The sequence below is a fragment of the Cryptotermes secundus genome, unplaced genomic scaffold, assembly GCF_002891405.2.
Source record: "Cryptotermes secundus unplaced genomic scaffold, Csec_1.0 scaffold197, whole genome shotgun sequence".
Lineage (NCBI taxonomy): Eukaryota > Metazoa > Arthropoda > Insecta > Blattodea > Kalotermitidae > Cryptotermes > Cryptotermes secundus.
This window is the reverse complement of record NW_019744107.1, coordinates 1,135,126-1,155,259: the sequence shown is the minus strand read 5'-3', so window position 1 is coordinate 1,155,259 and position 20,134 is coordinate 1,135,126. Positions and strand designations below refer to the sequence as shown.

Genomic DNA, 20,134 nt, shown 5'->3' with positions numbered 1-20,134 from the left:
CAGCCATACACGTATGGTAAGAAGCAAACTACTAAATTGGTCAAAGATAACGAAAGGGGATTTAACAAGTAGAGGTATCATTTTAATTAAGAGTAAGTTAATAAGCAAACTAGCACAGAGGTGTAGCAGTAAGTTGCCCTCTGACAGTCACAAAGCCCCTCACTGAATACACCCTGAATTATTCTCTCCGGCCGCAGCATTCGTCAGAGTCAGGCCTCACTCATATCCTTCGTTTACTTGGATTTTCAAGTGGGTAATTTCCAGAGGTTTCCTAACGAAAAATCTATATTCATTTGTTGTATCCCTTGCCACAGCTGTAAGTTTATATCAAGTCCAGCCTGTTCTTCTATAATTTCCTACGTTAAGATTGTTAAGCGAACCTGCAAATAAGATAATTGTATTTACATAATATCTCAACTGCCCAATCAATCCAGTCCTCATATGTTTAAATATTTCCCTAGGAAGTTTCCCTTCAGTCACTGCAGTTAATTCTATTACCTCCAGATTGCAAAAGATTCATTTCTCAATCAATCAAGGCACCTGACAAAATTGTCTTTTATATTTTACTTCTCAAATTTTATGGAGTAACATGGAATGATGTTAATTAGGAGGATAGTGCACATTTCTTGAATTTACTCTTACCATAATTCCATTATTTATACTTAATTGTATAAAATTAAACCTCCGTCAGGCTGTAGAATATTCTGGATCTTAGGAAATGGCGGGTCCACTAGCTTTGCAAAAATTGATTCATATCTTGCAGTAACAGATCTGTGTACACAGTAAATAAAAATGAAGGCCAATAAGGTAGAGAAAATAACAAATAAAACATTTTTAAAAGTGCATTTACACGATAGGTGTACCTTACACATAACAATTCTACATATGAAAGAAAAGTAAAGCAAGTGCCACGTAACTTCGAACGAGGCCTAGAGGTTAACCTTGGCCTTGTTCGAAGTTACGTGGCACTTGCTTTAGCAGCATGGTTCTACCTACATAATAAGCATTCGCTACAAAAGTAACTCCTGGTGCAAACGTAAATCTTTTCAGTGATATGAAGCTATAAAGGTTTGTTAAGCCAGCAAGCACTTCAACTGGTTCCACTACTGAACTGTATTTAAATAAAGCAGGATGCAATCCACTGAGAAGACCAAGACGTAGATGGGTGAATAATATTAAAATGGATCTTAGAGAGATAGAATGGCATGAATTGGATTCATCTGGCTCAGGTTAGGGACCAGTAGATGGCTCTTATAAACACGATAATGAACCGTCGGGTTCCATAAAATGGCGGGAAATTCTTGAGTATCTTCACAACTGGTAGCTTCTCAAGAAGGGCTCAGCTCCATGAGCGAGTGAATGAGTGAGTGAGGATTCAAACCCATGATCTACTGCTCTAAATTTATTTTACTAAAAACGAATTCTGAAACCACAAAAATCTGAAGTAGCAAGAAGTACAGCAGATACAGGACCACGCCAGGAAAAGTTGATATTTCATTGAAGGTAGAGCTTATAGCATCTGCAGGCTGGACACAAGCTTACTAACGGAGCCAGAAGTTGAATAATTGCTGAAATGAATGAACACAAGTCGGGCTATTAAGCCTGAGTTCTGTATGGGCTTATCATCAGTAGCTCTGTCGAGGGGGCAGAGTCACGTTGGAGCAACAGCGGTATATGTTTAACTTTTGATCTCTGTAAGAATGTCTAAGTGATTCTTTTTAGACCAGCATATCAAGATATATTTGGCTAATATCATACTTATAGTGACTGTCATGTTAACCGTTTGAAGCATAAAGTTCATCTAAATAACCTTCAAAACTTCGATTCCTCCCCCACAGAGAACACTGCGTCTCCATTACAAAGTCCAATCGGTGTAAGCTGTATAGGTAGATAAACACAGTTCATTCGGAGAGTCGCAACAAACACAAACACACTGTACGGAAAATGCAGGTGTTTTAATATTAAACCAAGCGTTACATGCAGTTAGCGCTCTGGTTTAATATGTTAAAGGAAAGAAAATTTGAGTTCAAAGAATCCATGAACCTGCATTTTTTTGTTTTATTTTTAAGCATTTTTAGTCACCAGAAACTCAAGTTTATCATTATGTTAATTGCTTCACATTATGCATATTCTTGTGTCTTAAGTAATTATAGAGTTATTTTACCATAAACAGTCTACAACTTTTTAAAACGTAAATAAAATTAAATAGTAGTAGTCACCACAGGATGTATATTGACCATAGACGTAACAGCAATAAGATTAGCTCTCAGATAATTATTTCTTCTAAATAATGAAAGAATTGTAGTATTTTAAATATTGGGGCTAAATAAGAGTTACAAATACGGAAAACACTATTCTCTAATTTTAAAATTAAGAAACAGTATCTGTTCATAAGCTTCTAATTATATTTATAGAAGAAAAAATTTAAATTGCGTAACAGTGGCTTTGTTGAATAATTTTAATGGCCTGACTATGGTGTGACATGGATATATTTGCAAAAGTAAACAAGATTATGAATGTGCGACTTTTCTACGATGGTGCATATCTGTTGCTTATTATTATCGTTGTCGTATCGTATAGAAAAAAATAATCAAGTACTTCCAGATAGAAATTATAAATCCTGATTTCCATTGCAGATTTAATGTCCTAAAAATGTTGTGTTATCAGTGTCTCACTCAAGTATTGTAAGTTTAAAATTCAAAATCAAAATTCTGTTGAGCTCATAGGCTAGCATTTTGGATAGTGCGCAAAAGATCAAAACGAGGAAATCATACTCAAAACAAATTTCTATGCTTGCAACTCTAATTATGAATAGACCACTGTAGGTCGCGGTGCAAGGGCCGAGAAGGCCCACCCCTTATACATTCATGTTATGGATTATTATTATTATTATTATATTTTATTTTGTGAAAGAATTTATGAATTAAGGAGTCTACAGATTTTGTCCAGAGTCTGTTTGCCTGACATAGGCTTACCCTAAAATATCGCACCGTCGCCATGATAAAAAACATTTTGTATAGAATTTGTAGACATGTTTATGCTCTACCTTGATATAAAATATGTGTGTAGCGCCAATTATGTAATAGTTATAACGATACAGGTTTTATGCAGCCATATTTTGTTGTTTTACATTCTACAAAACCATTACCCCAGCAACGGTGCATATATTTCCTAGCTCTATTATGAAACGTCGTGTCAGGACCCTTCATTAAGTGTCACTCTCACTTCACAAGTTCGAGTGTCCACCAAGCTGTTATTAAGGAGTGAAGAAAGTTAATACGTGTGAGGCACGCTACTCACACAAAGTTTCGTGAAGATTTGTCATTTGTTTCATAACTTGAAATCTGACACCAAAGCTATGGAATGTAAGACCTATATGAAGTCTGTGTGCGATTTTTGTAACAGATGTTAATGAAATCTTGCGTGATTGCCACGCCATTTTCATACATTTTGGCTCTATAATAATAATAATAATTCAATTCAATTCACGTTTATTTACGTGCAGACGTAACAGCACAGAGGCCAATAACAAAGTTGGCACGAGTACATAGAAATACAGATATAACTAAAAGACAAAATACAAATACGACAGTCTATATAATGGCATTAAATTAATAACAATTCCAAGAAAAATTAAAGTTAGCATTAACAGATGAGAAAATAAAATAAGTATATTTCGAATGGTTATTCCATTATGTGGTGAGAAAGGACAATACACATACATACACACATAGAAGTTAATATTAGTAATAACACAATTAATAATAATAATAATAATAATAATAATAATAATAAAGTGACAAACGCATTTAGTTTAGAGTTCTCAAGTTTCATAGGGTGATACAAATTCGAGATCTGGACAACATTGTTTTATCAGTTTTCGTAGAATCTAGAATAACTACGATCTATACGCAATCTGAAGAATGCTCTCTTCTGGGATGTGTCGCCGTGTAGGTCTTGCGTGAACCGAAGTTTCGGAGGAACGTATCGCCTCCACCTTCAGAGTATAAAAATCCGCGAGCGAGGAACCAGAGTGAGCAGATGGCTGCAGACTGAGCTCTGCAAATTTTTCTACCCTGAAGATGGAGGCGATACGTTCCTCCAAAACGTCGGTTCAAACAATATCTACACGGTGCCACATCTCAGTAGACGGAATTTTTCATAGTCACCGCCGTAAAAACCTCAGTTCTTGTATATGAAGTATATACTTAGTCCTATTTATTTATTGTACTTAGATGTAACTAACGAGACATGCGAGATACATGTAGTAAATATCGCGATTGTACAATATGAGAGTACAGAAAGTTGCAATCGCGTTGGTGGTGCACGTGCTTTATATTCAGTACCATCCCACATTCAAATATCGTCCCCGAAGTCGCCTATCCTGGCAAGATTTTTAGTGGTTATGCTCACGTCTTCTGGGCATTTGCCAGGATAGTAACTTCAACTAGAAGAGAGGTCCTTTCCTCATTCTAGTTAATTATCACTAATCGTCCTCTCATTCCATGCTATATATTCTGATTAGTTTTTGATACACCAGTTAAATAAAACATGACTACATAAATAAATAATTCAATGATAACTACGCATTTCTTCTTACAATTATTTACATCCAAGGAAAAGGCATGTTTGTTCTTCTGCCACCTTTTCTCTTCCCATGTGCCCCTCCGCTCAAGGAAGTATTCAGCTTGTATTTCTCGGGAAACATACCGTACTATCTTAGGTGGCCCATACACGTACTAGTCTGACTCGGCGAGGAGCCGGGCTTGGATTAATTTCACCACACACGTATGAGCGTGACGACCCACATATGGACGAGTCTGGCTTATTGAAACCCGAGCCGAGTCGTACTCGCGAGCCAGACTCATACGTGTATGGGTCCCCTTAAGCTCCTTCGATGCAGTTCTGACGCTCTAGAAAGGAAGCGAGTCTCTACGTTCCCCTAGTCAGTAGCTTCAGTCAATGTGAAGTTTTTAATCTTCANATGTTTTTTTTTTTTTTTTTTTTTGCTGTTAGCCTAAGTTAACTTCGTTGTATGAAATTTCAGGTTATCGTTGCAGTGAAAATTGATCTACTGGAGACACTGTGTAGAATGACAAGGGGACACAAACGTTTCGGAAGAACATAAGCCCACTGCCTCCATCCGAACACTAACAAATTACTGTTACGTAACCCAGAAGACCACAATATGAATTAATTTGAATACTTTTTAAACAACTCTTTAAGAAGTTACAAACTTTCAATAGAAAAATTTATATATTACAACTGAAGAGACCAATGCTTTACATGACTGAATACTAGACACACTCTCTGTTGTCTAACGGCCCCGAGACATCAAGACTAGGTCCCACACAATAGCTTCTCCTGCAGTTCGCCTGTCACGAGATGTCCTTGCGGAATCTTCATTCATCACATCGCGTATGCAAACAGGCGCAAATGTATAAAGTCTGCCTTTCTTTAATTTTGTTTATGTATGTATTTGTATATTTCTTTGTTTCCCCGTGTATATTCTTTGTTACGTCCGCAGACTTCTACTGCTTTCTTGGGTACTCTTTGGCTATCTTCTCATTTCGATGCGAAAGTATATCCCTCGGTTTCTTACGCAATTTAACAGAGTTCTGATGCGCAGGACCCATACTAAATTGTCTTATTGTCTCAATGGTGTGGAAGTTCATTACGAAATCTTCATATAAGATATTAATATCTCTTGCTGTGGCGTTTTTCAAATTATTTTACGCTGAAATTCTCGGATCTTAGATCTGTGTGAATAAACACAATCTTCGCAGCTGCAGCGGATGACTGATCTCACGCATGTCACACGTAGCCGGGGCGTGATGACGAGTAAGAGGAAGCAGTGGTATATAAGGAGAGAATACAGCTCTGATATTCTTACTAATGTCTTATTTGCTGTCTTATTTATGTGTTTATTTCGGGACTTTGTTATCAAAAGTAATTCCAAGATATTAAATTTGTCTTGAACATGGAATTCACTATGTAAGATTTGAGGTGCGAGCAATCTGCTTATACCGGTTCTCACGGTCTCTTCGCTCGAGAATTTCTTATTTTTCCTTCCACTAAAAAACTGAGAAAGGCTTGTGGACTTCATGGTTTTCCAAATGAATGAATCAGGAATCTTCCAAGAACACCTCTGGTACACCTTAGATATTTATTTAATCACTGCCTTCTGCTATCACATTTTCCAAAGGACACAAAATTCCCTCACAGTCTACATTCGATTAGGCTCTTCTCCGTAACAGGCAAGCAATTCGAGAAAGTTATTCTGAAAATGGCACGCGGTAGCGTAATTGGTTGAGGCACTATACTACAAGCCGGAAGGTCGCGGGATGGAATCCCGATGAGGTGGATGTTTTCAGTTTACCTAATCCTTTCAGCCGCACTGTGGCCCTGGGGTCGACTCAGCCTCTAACAGAAAGAAGTATAAGGAATATTCTTGGGGGTAAAGGGTGGCCGGGGCGTAGGGCTGACAACCTAACCCCCATCTTTGAGCCGATTGTCTAGAAAATGTGAGAACTTCAATATCTCACAACCCTATGGGTCTCCACGGCCTGTTACAAGGATACCTTTACTTTTAACTTTTTTATTCTGAAAATAATCCAGAGGAACATTGAAGAAAGATGCCTGCTTAATGCAAGCTGGTTTTGTTTCTGTGCCCATCACAGCACAACACTTCAACGTATGAGGCTTACGGACCATGTTACCTTAAATTTCAATAAAAATACGCCTATGGCTGCGGTATTCTTGGATATTGAAAAAGCCTCTGGTAAAACATGGCACCTTGGCTTGCTATTAAATTTTTCGATTAGTCTAAGGAAGCTTGTTAGCTTTCGGTCGAAGGTGAAATGTCTACGCCAAGGGATACATAAGCAGGGATGTCATAAGATTCCGTCCTGTCTCCCATATCGTACAGATTGTATATAAATAACATTCCCCAAACACCTGGTGTCTATCTAGGGCTCTTTGTTGATATCACCTGTATATACGCGGCAAACCGCTAAGAGGATTATATTCTCAGAAAGCTGCAGCGCGTTCTCAGTGTTATTGAGATGTGGTGTGAACGCTGAACAAAAAAATCATTGAAGATAAAAATCGAATTATCTACTTTTCTTATAGACTTAGGCCTCTTAAGGCTCATTTTGCATTGAATGAAGGTAATAACCCTTTCTTCAATCATGTAAAATATCTCGATGTAATCTATGATAAGAGGATTACATGGAGTCTGCACAAAGAAATGATTGAAGCTAAGGCCTTCTGAACATTTATTAGAAGCTATTCCCTAGGATCGTTCACGTGACCAAGCTGCCGTTGTAACATAAGATATGTAAGATAGACCTGATCTGCTTTGCAAAGCCTGGACTGACAGAGGACTTGTACGTGTATATAGTGCACAAGGATGAATTTTCAATAGCATGCTATATGTATGATACGTACATTTGACGAAAGCGAAGCCTATTCACAAGAGAAAAATCCATCCTCTCATCAGAGAGGATGTTACATAAGGACTGTGACCGCAAGGATTCAGTTGCAAAAGAAAATATCTCTTCTTGAACCTCAAGGGTTTTGGCCCCAAGACTGATTGACGATAAATCGCCAGTCGTAAAATGACTCTGACTCTGACGCTGACTCTGACTCTGACTCTGGTTAGCAGTCGAGAGTCGAGTAGATTTCGAGCTTGAAGGCAGGCAGACCGAGACAGCCTGAGGCCGAGACAGTCGCCCCTAGCCTGAGGACGAGGCAGTCGCCTCTGCGTGAGGTGGAGGAGATTCCATTGTTTTTAGCCGTTGCGTAGTAACGCCGAGTCAGTTGTGAGATACACGCCAGACAACGAGTGCCGGAGCGGTAGAACATGGAAGCTGAGGGATGTACGGCGTTGGGAGCGTTACCTGGCGGCAATCGCTGAAGGCACAGTTTCACGTCCATATAAATCTTACGAAATTATGGTTTCCTGTATTAAAATCTTGAGAACGGTGATAGCGCACTCGGTATAGCGACTGGCTGAGGGCTGGAGGGCCGAGGGGTTGGAGTTCGAGTCGCGGTAGTGGAAAGATTTCTCTCCTCTTCAAGTCGTGTAGACACGTTCTGTGTCCCACCTATTCTCCTATTCAGTGGGTACTGGGGCCTCTTTCCCCGTTGGTAAAGCGGCTGGAGCGTCAAGCTGGCCACTCACCTCCAACACTGCCGAGTTCAAGAGTACGTGGAACTATAAATATATCCCCCATACGCCTTCATGGCGTAGAATTTAATTAGTTAAGCACAGGGAGAATTTTACCTTTTAGCTTTATATTTTATTATCGGCATTTGGGATGTACTTGCGCCGCTTTTGCTCAACGCCCGTTGCCGTGTGGTGGATCATGGAAACGATATGAAAGCCATTGCGCTTCTTCATGTTCTGCGATCGTAAAGCTGCCACCACTCACCGGCTCTTCCTCTAATCCGCGGACAGCGAACCTCTGAGTTGTAGCTGCATACAAGCTTCCTGGTCAATTGCTTTAAAAGCTAATACCTTACTTTCCGCTGGGGCTAATTAACCTTTAATTCGTTTTACAAACTCTTGTAAAAGTTAATACGCTAGTAGGTAGCCTAGCAATATGCCACTACAACCCGCACCATACACCGGTATTAGTAAACTTGATAGCACGGACGACCTGCTAAGCATGTTCTTTATATTTCGCAGCAGAGCTTCATTATTCGTACGCATTTCATCCAACTGGCGTATCCATAATTATTCATAAGAAAGAGAAAGAGGTTAGCGGTGAAATTAGAAGAATAAATTCAAAAATTGTTTCTTATTGTTTAATTAAAAACTGTCAGACAGTTTGTTTCCAAAAATTTGTAAAAGGTAAAGTTGTCCCGCCGGTCACGGTAGCCGAGCGGTCTAAGGCATGTACTGTCTTCGCTCCTTTGGAAACCGGGAGTGTGGGTCCGAATCCCACTCAGGGCATGGATGCTTGTGTGCGTTTGTCTGTGTTTGTGTACAGATAGAGGCCTTGCGAAGAGCTGATCACCCGCCCAAGGAGTCCTACCGAACGTCTAAGATCTAGTAAACCGAAGTGAAAGGGAGAGTTTCATGGAGGCAGGCCTAGGCCCAAATGAGGGCTGTAGAGCTAATGAAAAGAAAAGGTAAATTTGTCCCTGTGTTCAACTAATTAAGCACTACGTCATGAATGCGTATGAGGGAGTAAATGTTAAGATCCGCATTTTCTTGAACTCGGCACTAGTTAGAGGTGAGTGGTCACCTTTACCCCCGGGAAGGAGCCCCGGTACCCACTGTCTAGGAGGTTCGGTGGGCCGCAGAGCAGGTCTGGACGATTGGAGAAGCAAAAATTCTTGACCCTACTGCGAATTGAACTCCGACCCCTCGGTCGTCCAGCCCATAGGCAGTCACTATAACGACAGAGCTATCCCGGCTCCTAAATTATTTGTACGGTTGCGAAATGTGGTCATTTTCTTTATGGAAAGGATATCAAACACAAAATCTTTAAAATAGGAAAATAAATTGATTTCACCTAAGAGGGACAAAGAAAATTAGAATAATTACATCGACATAACCACGAACTTGATGGCTTCTTCAGATGCAGTATCAGTGATAAGATAGTGAAAATATAAATTACCGTGGGCTGGACAAATATGACATAGAACGTTGGTTGGGAAACCTGTTGGAAAACTGAGATGCTAATGAGAAGATAACATTATTATGTATGTAGAAATACACAGTTGGAATGTCTGTATACATGTGTGGTAGTGGCTCAGGATCTATCCTACGACAAGCTTTGGTAAATATGATTTGGCGATGTTTGACATTTCTTGTCATATTACCACAAAGATGTTTCACGTGACTTGTGATTTGGGGTTCGTAAGGGCTTATAAATCAACTCATATACACCTGTCAGTATCCGATATTGTGGCTTAGTTAAGACCCTCAAATTCTTCTGCGAATTGGACAACAGTTTGGAAATCTACGAGTCAGGAGAACGATAGACCACGTACATGGCAGGGGAAGTCGCTTACCCTCCGTGGTATACAGAAGTACTGCATTTCGGGATGGATATCTTCTATGTGCATGGGTTCGATCTTTTAAGGTTATAAACTTGAAATTTTCACGTGGAATTTTTTGTCTTTGTAAAATATCGTTCTTTTTTCTTCAGATTTTCTTGAGGTTAGAAAAACCACATCGAGACGAACATTCGAAATGAGGGGGCATAAACGACTGAGGTTTACTTTTGTTATTTTCAGCATCAAACTCCAGGTTATGTATTGATTAAATCCAATAAAAGTTAACCTGACTGCAAATTGTGTACTCCATAACGTATAGGAAAAAAAAAGTTCCCAGTCATAAGCCTTCCTATCAAACTTAATTACGGTCTGTTTTTTTTAATTATCTTAATGGTTTATGATACATTGAAGAAATTCATTTATGGACTTAAGTAAAGCACATTTATTGCAGGAAAATACAGCTGAAAATCGGAATTTTCTTGACTTTTTGTGAAAATTTTCCAAATCAAATTTATACGTGTATGTATTGTATATAACAGGAGAGGAAGATAAAAAATCCAATATTTTGGATCACGTCAGAGACAGACAGATGAACGGTTAGACAGACAGACAGGCCGCCAGACTACCACATGTGGTAGTGTCATATATATTTTAAAGTTGTATTGGTGATTTTCCCCTCGTTGGTGTCTCCACCTTATCGTGGTGAAGGGGTTTGAGTATGCCAAGGACCCTGAGAGCTATACCAGCGGTAGCGTAGCTACTGGCAGGGCCTCCCTTGCTGGACAGGTCAAAGGGTAGGCATCAGCAGCGACTTGAAGCACAGAGCAAATGATGCTCGAGATGGTTCAAGTTCTTATAGCAACAGGCGTGACCAGAGTGGTTTGAACGGCTGTTGTACTGCGATGTGGAAAGCAAATGGAAAACTACCACATTATCACTTTTCCTGGATAGTCTCTTTCCAAAAACAGAAGATCGCATTAAGTGGACGAACTGTTTTGGAAGAGACTGTGGACCTGTCGTCTGACAGATTACTGATGAATGAATGGTGATTTTATGAATAAATAATATTGTAATTACATAAAAATAGAACGTCACATACGACTTGAGTAACTTTCATTCACTTCAATTTCTTTCATATAGAAACATATCTTTTGACTCCTCAGAGAGGTTTTGACGGGATGTGGACTATGGCGTTCCTATTATACGTGTACATGTATTACGCAATTCATTTTAAATCACTTAAGGGACAAATCCATTAACGCACTAAATGAAATGTGTACATTTCTTCATTCCTGTAATACAGTTCGATAGATTTATACACAAGTTAATAGTTAACTCGTTGTTTAAATATTAATATTGGAGTTTCAGTTAGCCCAGTGCTTTTTAAGGTGCAAACATAGATCAACGACGGAGTGACAGGATCTACTGATAAGTGAATGTGAGACTGACTGACTCAAAATGTGGTCTCCTGGGATGTTACGTTGTATAATACTGTAGGAGATAGTCACCAAAGATTCGGAAGGACATATTGCCTAAATTTAAGGGAAGATACCGTAGACAGCAGGTTCCTCAGAAATGTTGGTTAACTACCAAACTACACGACGTCACATTCCTAAAGAACGCAGCCTTAGTATTCACATTAGTGGGAATCTCCTATTTCATGCAGATTAACTAAATAATTAAGCTGAGTCCTTAAAAATCCAATAGCTGCTCAACTACTCAGGAAATTCCAAAAATATATGAAATTCTTCAAGTAAAAGGTAAAGCTATCCCTGTAACAGGCCGTGAAGGCCCATAGGGTTGTGAGACGTCGAGGGTCCCACATTATCTAGAGAATCGGCTCATAGATGGAGGTAAGGTTGTCAGCCTTACACGCCGGCCGCCCTTTGCCTCCAGGAAGATTTCTGGCACTCCTTTTTGTTAGAGACTGAGTCGATCCCAGGACCATAGTGCGGCTGGAAGGATTAGGTCAATTGAAAATATCCACCCCAATGGAACTGGAACCCGTGACCTTCTGCCTTGTAGCATAGTGCCACAACCAACTACCCTACAGCGTACCCCCTTACGAAATACTTATCGTCAGTTAATTCAGTCATACTCACGATCATGTTTCTTTAAGATCAATTTTAATATTATCCATCTATCTACGCCTAGGCTTTTACAATAGTCTCTTTCCTTCAGGTTATTCTACCAAACATTTGTATGCATTTCCCTTCTCTCCCGTGTGTGCTACATGTCACTCCCATTGCATACTCCTTGACTGGGTCATGTTAGTAAGAACTGACGAGTACAAATCATGAAAACGCCCGTTACTTATTCCATCTTAAGACCAAATATTCTCCTTAGTATTCGGTTCTTAACTTGCACGTACTTTAAAGTGAGAGACAAAGTTTCACGCCTGTATGAAACTACACAAAAAGTTACAGTTTTTCTACATTCAGACACCTGAGTTCTTAAATTGCAAAGAAGAAGACAACAGATTAAGTACTCAATACTAAAATGCATTTCCCCAGTTCAGTGTGTTCTTAATTTCTTCATGAGTAACGATATGTTAAGTGCTCTTTCCATATTTTAACTCTGCTACTTTTAGAAAGCAGTCCTCTTGGATGTGGCGTCGTGTAGATATTGTCTTAATCGACGTTTCGGAGGAATATATCACCTCCAACTTCAGGGTAGAAGAAAAGAGAAGAAAATCCGCGAGCGAGGAACCAGCGTGAGTAGGTGCTAACGGACCATCTTACATCTATTAATTGAATCCACATTATAGATTCCGGTAACGGGATAGTAAAATATATTACGGTTTTCTCTGCATCTATTTCTATGCTAGCCTCCTTATTAGCTTTTAATAGAGCTTTTATTTATGTCTTCGTCCAACAGATTTAAATCGTCAGCATAAAGAAGAAGCTGGTGCATCCCAGTACATTTCAGCACCATCTGGGTCTTTTGTACCTCCCTAATGGCGTATTATAAGAAAAGTTATAAGTATTGGAGTTGGAGCAGAAGTCGGTATAGCGACTGACTATGGGCTGAGCGACCAAGGCGTCGGATTTCGAATCCCTGTAGGGTGAAGAATTTTCTCCGTGTCTTCCAGACCGGGTCTCGTTTCCACCCAGTCTCCTATATAATGAGTACAGGGGGTTGTTTCCCCAGCGGGAAAGTGGCAGGGACGTGAATATGAATACTCAACTCCTGCTAGGGCCAAGGTCAAGAAAATATGTATCTATACATCCATTCCCTCATACGCCTGCACGGCAGAGTGCTTAATTAGTTAAGCATAGGAACATCTTTCCTTACTGGAGGGGAGGCAGCTTCAAAACTGACCCGATGAAGTGGACAAAGAGGGGTTACATAAAACAGTACTTCGTTGAATAGTTTCTCGTTACTTAACTGCTCAATATATTTCTTGTTCTCATAGAGGCCAAAGATTCACAGCCGTGTCAAAAAAGGACACAACCACTGGACTTTACTATAAATCAGCTGAATATTTCATTCTCGATGCTCCTAGAAGTGACGATTTGGCTTAAGCAGTTATGCTTCTCCAGAGGTAACCGGCTGGATTCTTAGTCAGGACACCGATCAAATTTCCTCAGTCTCTCCAGGTAAATGCTGGAACAGTAACTCAAATGAGGACAAGATAAAATATCTTCCTACAAAATTCTTCCAAATTCCCTATTTATTGATCACCCTATAATTCGATGCCATGTAGTCTAAGCTTCTGATAGGTAAATATACCACAAATAAAAGAAATTAAACGTCCATAGAGCGCATACTAAAGTGGGCAAGGCACCAATTGCGGAAATGGTGAAACGTAAAGTAGGTACAAAATTCTTAACAAAACTAACCAACAAATACCATTCTAGACCCAATAAAAAAAAAACACATACGCTTGTGTATTACTTCACTAATTTCATGAAGAGCACACCGAATGCGTAAAGGGGGGACCCAAAGTAAATGCAAAATTCTTAGCAAAATAAGTCACCTTTCACTATCTTAATGACACAATGAAAATATAACCTTTATCATTGCACATGTATGTATTGCTTCAGTAACTTCATTGACAAGGCATCAGTTCCATGAATGTAGACACAGGAAGTAACTACGCAGTTCTCTGCTAAAGTTGCCACCAGTCAGAATCCCAGTGACATTGAACACATAACATAGCGCGGTTGATTGAGGCACTATGCTACAAGCCGGAAGGTCGTTGGTTCAAATCCCGATAAGGTCATTAGACATTTCTCAATTGACCTAATCCTTCCAGCCGCACTATGGCCCTGTGGTCGACTCAGCCTCTAACAGAAATGAGTACCAGGAATATTCTTGGGGGTAAAGGATGGCCGGCTCGTAAGACTGACAACTTTGCAGCCATATATGAACGGATTTTGTAGAAAATGTGGAATCTCAATATCTCACAACCCTATGGGCCTCCACGGCCTGTTACAGGAATAGCTTTACTTTACTTACTCACATGTACGCCTTCACTACCTTCGGTCTCTCTTGACGTCATTACGTCATAGAATAACGTGGTAACAGGCTGAGTGTAGGAAGAACTTGAGTACCTGCTGCGCTGCCCGCAGTTGATAACGGGATGGTACTTTCGAAAGTCCAGGGATGCTTATCGTACATGAGTGACAATCATGTTCCATTGGATGCTACATAGTCTTTTGAGCATAATGGTCTTTCTATATAAATACTTAAGTCTACATGGGATATAATAGCAATGTTCCAAAGAGAAAGCTGTGTAAGTAACTATGTGATAGTCATATGGCGGCACTGCAAGTTCACCTTTGCCGAAAACACATTTCCAATGCCGATACACGTATTGAATGAAATTTTGGTTAAACTTAAGCTGCACACAAAGGCGTTAATGGTGGGCTCGTCGGTTTCCGATTTAAATTCAGAATAATGTGTGGCTGGTTATTAGGGGCTAAGGGATTTACAGCCAGGTGGCAATGAATTGTCGAAAATTAATTTTTATTATTTCTGGTGTGTATATTAAGTGACAGTCAAGGAGGATGAGGTGGGCAGGTCATGTAGCACGAATGGGGGAGACGAGGAATGCGTATAGGATATTGGTGGGAAAGCCAGAAGGAAAGAGACCACAGGGAAGACCAAGGCGTAGGTGGGTGGACAATATTAGAATGGATCTTAGAGAGATAAGATGGGATGGTACGGATTGGATAGATCTGGCTCAGGATAGGGACCAGTGGAGGGCTCTTGTGAACACGGTAATAAACCTTCGGGTTCCATGAAATGCTGGGAAATTCTTGAGTAGCTGCAGAATTGGCGGCTCCTCAAGAAGGGCTAGGCTCCATGAGTAAGTAAGTAAGTGTATATTAAGTGACACTACGATTTAATATATATATATCATAATAGCTCAATGGAGGGTCTTCTTAGGAAAATGCAGGTAGGGATCGGAACTGTTTTATTTTGAATCTTGATTGCTATTGGAAGATGATGTTCATTTGAAGTATTTGGAGGAAGCGAAGTTGTTACAGTATTATTCCCATTTCAGTCTGATGAACGTGGTGCTAGTATTGCTTGAATTTCAGCCTAGTACTACTCCAATCCAAGCCTAAATTAAGTGTCACTAATAAGGATTACTCCCCTCTCAGATTAAAGTAAGTGGTGATAATATTACTCCCATCTTAGCCTAAAATAAGTGGTTTTCTTATTAATCGTACCTCAAATATTCGTATCGGATTTCTTGATTAGAGGAAACTGAAAATTGAGGTTTTGGGAGGCTTTGAATAGCCTAAGGCATACAAAATTTAATGAAACATTAGAAACATTGCGTTTTCCATAGATTAGGTGCTTGGCCGTATGCATAAACACAGGCGCGACGTCAGAGATCTGTGAGTTGACTGACTACACTACACATTAAGCTAATAGTCTTACGCACGTAAACTAAGATAAGGAAATTAAATAAGTCTTAAGGAAGAATGCCGTCTTCTGAGATGTGGCGCCGTGTAGATCTTGTGTGAACCGACGTTTCGGAGGAACGTATCGCCTGCATTCACCTGCTCACGCTGGTTCTTAGCTCGCGGATTTTTCTAACCTGAAGACAGAGGCGATACGTTCCTCCAAACTTCGGTTCATACAAGATCTACAGGGCGCCATATGCCAGAAGAAGACATTCTTCATAGTCACCGTTGTGAAAACCTCAAATCTTACAAGTCTTTAGGAATTTCATAATGATCATGTGACGTGAACTGCTGTGGCGGACACTGGATTTTGCTGTGTTGAATTTTTGCATTCCGTAATCCCATTAGATGAGTTGATTGAGTGGACAATCCATAAGAAACACAGATTCCCATGGATCCCAATAATTTATACATACCAGCATAATGTGGTCACTGGTTGAAAATCAGCTTAATGGAAAGATGTTTACTGAATGTTTGACCCCAAAAATATAAATGTAGTCTTCCCGATGCAAAACATGCACTACCGGTACTTAAAGTTACTGGATGCACAACCCGCATAATATAGTCTGGTTATTTGAAGTCCAGCATGCACTATATAACGTTACTGGATGCACAAACCGCATAATATAGTCTGGTTATTTGAAGTCCAGCATGCACTATATAACGTTACTGGATGCACAAACCGCATAATATAGTCTGGTTATTTGAAGTCCAGCATGCACTATATAACGTTACTGGATGCACAAACCGCATAATATAGTCTGGTTATTTGAAGTCCAGCATGCACTATATAACGTTACTGGATGCACAAACCGCATAATATAGTCTGGTTATTTGAAGTCCAGCATGCACTATATAACGTTACTGGATGCACAAACCGCATAATATAGTCTGGTTATTTGAAGTCCAGCATGCACTATATAACGTTACTGGATGCACAAACCGCATAATATAGTCTGGTTATTTGAAGTCCAGCATGCACTATATAATGTTACTGGATGCACAAACAGTACTGGTTGCACAACCCGCATAATATAGTCTGGTTATTTGAAGTCCAACATGCACTATATAAAGTTACTGAACGCACAGTCTATAGACCTATAATGTTGCTGGATGCACAAAGAGTAGTGGCTGTTACCTGCCTAATGGACAGGCAATGCGCACACTATACCTGTTCACTGGACAGGCATGAAGATGTTCCCGGTTCCAAACCAATGTAATCAGAGCACTAACTACGACTGGCCGATTAATTGTTATAGGTCACATGCTCTAGTGCCCATCAATGTCTTCGCGAACCGAGGGTCGCCGTGTGTGATACGTCCAACAAGAGAACGTGAACCCAACTTCAGTGCGAGTCTTTTAATTGAAAACCGCTTTACGTGAAGCTAGCATTCATATTAATGAATGAGCAAAGCTGCTTTCGAGTGAATGGGTTTAAGTTGTGTAATTCGACCTTTATTGTATTCAATAAAATGTGCCCATTCTGGCATAGCCCCCCCGAATATCCCTCTTCTGCATTTTTATACGGTAGCATGGTTTTAATTCCCGGGGCTACATCAGACCAAGAGGCCAATTGAAAACAAAAAGCACAGAAAGAGATTATAATTCATTCGCATCTATGTTAGGTCAACAATAAGTGTGTTCCAAACTAGATTATGGATCCACAGCACAGAGACCAAAGATTGAAAACCCCTGAACTGTGAGCCCACACAGTAGGCGATGGAAATGGAAGAGGTTTTCTTATTCTAAGTTCTACAGTTGTTATGTTTAGGGCGTAGTTTCTAGATTATGTTCTATAATCCCTGCGACTGCATTAGCTCCATATACTACATGGCCTCCAGGAGAGACTCCTCAATGAGCCTTTGCTTTTGCAACAGGTACAAACTCCGGATTCCTCCTCCAGGGACAGCAAAGATTGTATCATGCGCTGCAGAAGACCCATCAACATCTGGATAATCGCAGTGAGGGCCCGAAGCATCAACAATAGAAACATTATGAACTGCAGAATCTACGGCAAAGGTTAACATCGCGAACGCAAATAGAAACTGCTAGCACTGAAACCTGAAACTGTCACGTCTGTTCCTCGACTGATTACTGCTTCAAAGAAATAAAGAGGGGTCAGGAAGAAACTTTACTGACGACGCCTAAATGCGAAACAGACTTGGAAATTAAGAAGCGAAATCCTCGAGCATTGACAAAAAAATTAGGAAGGTAATGCCTGAAGTTGGTAAGAGGGAATAAACTTAGAACTGTCATCAAAGAGAAATCATTGTAAATATGGACACATATGAGAGGTAAAGCGTTTTGTAATTCAATAGAGCACTTGTTAAGCATTTGTATTCACCTGATGGTGACCAGATAAAATGGTCGAAACATGTTGTGATTTTAATAAAATAAACTGAATGTTATACATTCTCTGTGTTGCGTTAGACGGAACATGGTAATTGATAAGCTAGAAGGTTTACTAAGAAAGTTACCAAAAGCAAGATATGACGTAATGCAAAGAATGCTTATTTAAAACGAGAAAGAATAATATTCGATGACTGAAAAGTCTCACATATCGAATTTCAACTACATCTGTTGAAGCATTTATGAGTTATGAGAAAATTTCATGTATTGTTTTGTGTAAACTTAAACTCTATTATCCAACCATCATCCATCAATGGTTCTATAGCTCTTTGTTAGGCCCTGTCCTCGTCTTCAGTTTCGTAATCATTGTTACACAGACAATAGGACTCCTTGGACAAGTGATCAGCCCATCGCAAGGCAGCTACCTACACACAGACAACACAGAATAAATTCATACACGGACAACTATGCCTTGAGTGGGATTCCAAACCTACGATCCCAGGTTTCGAGCGAGCGAAGACTGTTCATGCTTTATAAAATTCTATTATGGATCACTGTAATGGATAAGAAAATTTCTAGGCAAATTTGACTAGTCTTCCACATAGACTTTTAAAAATGACCAGGATTTATTATGAGTCAATATAGCCGGAAAGTTGAAATATTTTTTTAGTATAAATATTTCAGTATCGATTTTCAATAATTTCTACTAAACGATTTGTAGGATATAGAGAAAGTCAAATTATGTTCTCCTTTAAATTAATTTCCTTTATGGATAAATGTGGCTGAAAATTGGAACGGCCGGACAGTTTTTACCAGTCCGCCATACACAATTTTAATTAAATCTGTTCGAAAGTTTAGGTGCAGACACTAGGTCGCAGACGGACAGACATGACTTCCACATTAGATGTTTTCTTTTTCGTAAAGAAGGAGCAACAAGGATCAAGGTCCTTGTTTTTATTATTTCTATTTTGCTGACTGGTAAAGTGATGTGCCTCTACAAATGTCTAATGCTTGTCTGAATTGCTCTTCCATCTGAAGATGAAGGAAACGTCCGCAAATTCCTACTAGACATCGTAGACTCGTATAATCCTGTATGTAATTTATTCGTGGTCTATTCTTTTGCCATTTGACCGAGAAGGTAAATGTTTGCGAAGCGATCCCAAATGAACGATGCAAAAGAATGAGATAGAACTGTGCAGCTCCACTGGTGAGACGGTGGAACAGATGAGATGTAGCTGGTACCGGCGGTTCGCATCCTTTTGTAGCTTGTTTTACGACAATGTGGGTAGAAATGTAAAGGCAAAGCTATCCCTGTAACAGACCGTGAAGGCCCATAGTGTCGTGAGATGTCGAGGCTCCCACATTTTCTAGACAATCGGCTCACAGATGGCGGTGAGGTTGTCAGCCTTATGCGCCGGCCGCCCTTTACCCCCCAACAAGAATATTCCTCGTACTCATTTCTGTTAGGGGCTGAGTTGACCCCAGTGCAGTAGTGCGGCTAGAATGATTAGGTCAATTGCAAAATCCAATGACCCCACCGGAAATCGAACCCCGACCTTCCGGTTTGTAGTATAGTGCCTAAACTAACTACGCTACCGAATGATCCATGATGCTGTCAGTACCGAGACTATATAGCGTCGAATGGTAAAACGATTTTAGAATGGGGAAAAATTTGGAAGGAATGATGGTGAGCTATTTCCTTGGAGGAACTAATCAAAAAACAAACTCGGTAGCATTTGGACCAACTTTTGCGGAAAGAGGGTGTCGAGTGGTCAGCGCAACGGATTTTCACGGCCGTTAATTTCGGTTTTCTAGACCGGAGCCGCTACTTTCCCATTCGAGTAGCTCCTCAG

The 20,134-nt window shown here is 39.9% G+C and overlaps 1 protein-coding gene across 1 annotated transcript in view; it reads right to left on the bottom strand.

The window, feature by feature from the left end:
- The window catches only part of LOC111874385 (aristaless-related homeobox protein), a 68,136-nt gene that overhangs the window by 32,370 nt on the left and 15,632 nt on the right, over positions 1 to 20,134 (bottom strand). The window lies entirely within an intron of this gene.